We start from the raw sequence: 4,923 nt of genomic DNA on the forward strand, positions 1-4,923 counted from the left end.
TGTGTCTGTGTCTGTGTCACAGTTCAAGGCCAATGGTGAGAACTTGCCCTAACTTTCGGCCACTGGGCCCTGGAGAAGTCCCTCAGCTGCTCATCTCAGGACAAACGATGTTCCTGGTGGCTCTCAGCTCACCCTGGGCACCTCTGGCACGTCTCAGGGAGTGAAGGAATGGAGACAAATGTGTCTCTCAGATTCACAATGAATAACGGCAGAAGCGTACATAATGAAGGGGACATACATAGGTGAGGAGTTAGTGGCACACACGTATGTGGGGAGTTAATGGGACATACATATGTGGGGAGTTAGTTGGAGGCACATATGTGGGGAGTTTAGTGGCACGCACGTATGTGGGGAGTTAGTTAGTCAGTACATCACGACATTCCTGTGGTAGAAACGTTCCTCCTTCGTCAGCAGGACCTCCACTTGACTTGGGATCTCGCAGCAGGAGATGGTGTTGTGCAAAAGGGCACCTCCAGGGACTTAAAGTGACCAAGGACCCAGATGACACCTGCAGGAGTGTTGCTCCTGCGGTAGGGAGTTTGTAGTTCCCCGCAGGTGGCTCCCACGATCTCGTACGGTGTAGTATCGAAGTCCCCTTCGTCAGGAGTGGGAGAAGGCAGTGCCTTTCAGAAGGGTGATCTGGGAGGGTCGTCGACGATTGCCAGTTGATTGTGCGAAGGTCAGGTTGTGATGCCAAGGTAACTGACTCTTCCGAAGGGGATCCTTTCACACCGGAGACTCTAAATAGGATCTCGAAGACCCAGGATGACAAAAGGAGACGTGTTGAACTCCCTGAGGTGGACGCAGGATGGCTGATGGTGAGAGGGTAACACTTCTTAAACAAGGACCACTTGTTCCCCCACCGATGTCTGACGTCAAGGAGATCTCTGCGGGTCAGAGCGGGTCGTATACATCAGTGACGTCAGCTTGGGTCATGCAGATGTCCACCATTGGTTGCAACATTGACCCGGTCATCCATTATAGAGGCGGCAGGATGTCTCAGAGCAGCAGGACCAGCACAATGGTGCTCCTTACATTATTGAAGCAATGTAACTGGCGGCAGCAGCAACAACAGCAGCGACAGCAGCATTGCAGGAGCATAACAGAGATACAGCAGAAACCACCTCTCGCTCACACTCTCCAACCCTTGGAGGGTCAACAGAGGGTGAGACACATGGGAGAGAGAGAGAGAGAGAGAGAGAGGGTGGTGGTGGTGGTGGGTCAGAGGTCAGAATGCTAACCACAGTGTGAGGTGGTCTGTGTCATGAGAGGTCATGGTAACTACGGGAGTGATACGACTTGGTGGTTGTTAAAGGCCAGATCCTGTTAACCCCCTGAACAGCACGAGTATAGAACGTGACTTATAGAATGATATAGAAGATCTCTGACAGCCCTCAGAACCATAGCTATAGTCAATCTATCACGTTTATTAATCATTAGTTATCCCCAAAACATGACTATAGCCAATGTATCACTTTACTTATCACTTTATTCTTATTACTTATTAGATCTGTAGTGTCAGGTTGTGTTCATGGCTTCTATCCCTTCTCCCTTACCTGTAATTTATCTCCCTGCTTGTTCCTCCCTGTTATCACGTGCTGTTTCGCCCTTTTTTGTCATTGCTATCCACGCTTCCAGCACCCTTACTGGCTTAATACCTCTGTTCTCCTTGTAATCTGTTCTCACCTTTTGATCATCATCCCTTCAACCCACTTGAGCCACCCTAAGTTTTATCCCATAATCGTTTCTCATTCTTTTGTTCTACATGGATTCATCTCGCCTCTCTACACCCCCTCATTCTTTCCCATGATCATTCTCATTATCTTTCTCATCTCTTCCCCCTCCCCCTTTGTAGACCAAAATGTTTACCTCATTTTGAGGCGTCCCATCTTCTCTAGTTACGCATTTCAAGTCTTGTAAACTCTTTTCATATCTGTTTTCATTCTAAAGTTTCGTCATCCTTCGCCATAACCAATTCGTTTTCATCCCCACACCTCATTATCTCAGGCTCGTTTTCTCATCCCTTCATAAAGGATTTAACCCCACAAAACGGCAGCCAACGAGATCTAACTCCACAAGAAAGGGGGTGTGTGGGAAGACTTCCACACAACGTCAACTCTTTATCCTCATTTGCATCCAGATGCTCTTTTTTTCTCTCCTGTTCTTCGAATTAGGATTAAGATGGTCCCTGAGCTAGACCATTTCCCCTGGGCTGCTGGTGGCCCAGAATTAGACAAGACGAGGGAGAAAGTTGCCAAACTTTGTTAAGCTGACACCTTGTTAAATGAAGAAAGAAAAAAAGAGAGAAAAGAAAGTAACTTGGACGCCTCTCTCTCTCTCTCTCTCTCTCTCTCTCTCTCTCTCTCTCTCTCTCTCTCTCTCTCTCTCTCTCAGGTGACCTGGTCTGCATAGTTGAATATTCATCGCAGCGTCTGAGGGAAAAGATATCTGTAGCTATTATTTAATGGGAGAGAGAGAGAGAGAGAGAGAGAGAGAGAGAGAGAGAGAGAGAGAGAGAGAGAGAGAGAGAGAGAGAGAAAGAGATTTGGGGTGCTGTAATCACTCCTTTGTATCTTTATGCTTCGCTGTCATTCGTTTCATTAGAGTACAATGAACTGTGGCGGATCTAAGATCCTTCCTCATTTCCATTTGCGCTCGTTCAGATATTCCAGCGCGCCCGCCCGTCTCTCTCTCTCTCTCTCTCTCTCTCTCTCTCTCTCTCTCTCTCTCTCTCTCTTTTAGGCGGACCTGCCTTGGAAACTTTTCCAGAGCCACATTAATTATAACATCATCTCAAGTTCAGAAATTATCTGAGTGTAAGGGCCCCCCCTGCCAGCCCCCCCAAGGCACTCAGGCCATTAGAGAGAATTGAGAACGACCCTCTCTTCCAGGTCCCTCACCATCACCATCACATGATGATGAAGACGGACGGACGGACGGACGGACGGACGGACATACATCATATCACATCTCGCCAAAAAAAAATTGAGAACACCACACCTCACACAGCCAGCGCTCTGGCGTCTCCACCAGACGGTAACAGACAAGTGACAGACAATCTCCTCTTCATCTGTCTGTGATGGCTGTGTATAGACAGAGTGACGAGTCTGGGTCTATGTGGAGAAGAGGGACAGCAGCTGTAACATGAATGGGTGGATGTAGCAACCAACTACCAAATTTATATGAATTGTAATTATATATTCATGTATTTATCACAGGAATGATAAATGTCATTAATTTCACATAAGATTCACTTATCATTTATTGCCGGGTGTATTTCTCCAGCTCCGCACTGAGGTATTTATGAGTATTTATTAGAAGTGAAATATGTAGGTAATGTAATATATCAAATATGGAATATTCATGATGGAATATATATATATATATATATATATATATATATATATATATATATATATATATATATATATATATATATACATATATATATATATATACATACATATATATATATATATACATATATATATATATATATATATATATATATATATATATATATATATATATATATATATATACATAAAGTGTGTGTGTGTGTGTGTGTGTGTGTGTGTGTGTGTGTGTGTGTTTGTGTTTGTGTGTGTGTGTGTGTGTGTGTGTTTGTGTTTGTGTGTGTGTGTGTGTGTGTGTTTGTGTTTGTGTGTGTGTGTGTGTGTGTGTGTGTTTGTGTTTGTGTGTGTGTGTATGTGTGAGAGTGTAAGGCACCCCCACCCCTCCCCCCCCTGCCCTTAAGGTCGTTTCACTAGCTTCCCCCCCTCCCCTGACCCCCTCTTCCCCCTTTGTGGCATCCCCCTGCCACACGGAGGGACACGAGAGAGAGAGAGAGAGAGAGAGAGAGAGAGAGAGAGAGAGAGAGAGAGAGAGAGAGAGAGAGAGAGAGAGAGAGAAGCCTATATGACATGGGCCATGTCGACTTTGGATACTGACATGTGTATCTAAGAAGGACATGTGTACCGCCCTTCTGAACACCGTTCCTTTAGGTAAAGAAAAAAAAAAAGAGAAATATTTCGACAGGGAAATACTATCTTTTTTTTAAAGGAATTCTCTCTCTCTCTCTCTCTCTCCCTCTCTCTCTCTCTCTCTCTCTCTCTCTCTCTCTCTCTCTCTCTCTCCAACACGTATCCCTATAGAAAGGACAAGGTACACATGATGGCTCCTTCTATCATGAGCAGAAAAAACAATAGACAATATTTTCTATCTTACTGAAAGTTACAGACACGAGCTGATACAGTCTTCTGTATAATACATATTTCACAATTCTTTTTTTTTGTGTATTTGTTTCCATTTTTGGCTCATACGTGTGAGCGTTACATACGACTACAGAGAGAGAGAGAGAGGATGTTACCTATGTAAATTCTAAGGAGACGCAGTCCTGTGGGGTGAGGGGGGGGGGGGGATCGCGTTAGGCAGAATATAAGTTTTGCGTCAGGGAACAGTGAAGAGGATTTGCGTCAGGGGTACACACTATACAAGGGTTTACGTCAGGGGTGTTGAATACAAGAGGTTGCGTCAGGAGTGGTACAGAATACTTGCGTCAGAGGAACAGAGAACAAGAGTTTGCGTCAGGGGTGTAGAGTACAATTATTGCGTCAGGGGTATAAAAAGATAATACAAGAGTTACGTCAAGAATACAGAGTACAGTTTTTGCTTTAAGAATACAGAATACAGTGGTTGCGTCGGAGATTCAACATACAGATAATGTTTACGTCGCTAACACGAACAAACACACACACAGAACTTAATTGGAATTTCTGAGCAGCGATGCTGGAAGGACGGAACCTCATCGTTCATACATAGCATTTCTGAGCTTAAGTGACCAGCAAGAGCGCCTGGTGTGTCCTCCTCTTCAATAACAAGAGCCAAGCTTAACCCACACGCTTACTGGATGATCCAATTGTC

Source organism: Panulirus ornatus, chromosome 65 (genome assembly GCF_036320965.1).
Source record: "Panulirus ornatus isolate Po-2019 chromosome 65, ASM3632096v1, whole genome shotgun sequence".
NCBI classification, from domain to species: Eukaryota; Metazoa; Arthropoda; class Malacostraca; order Decapoda; family Palinuridae; genus Panulirus; species Panulirus ornatus.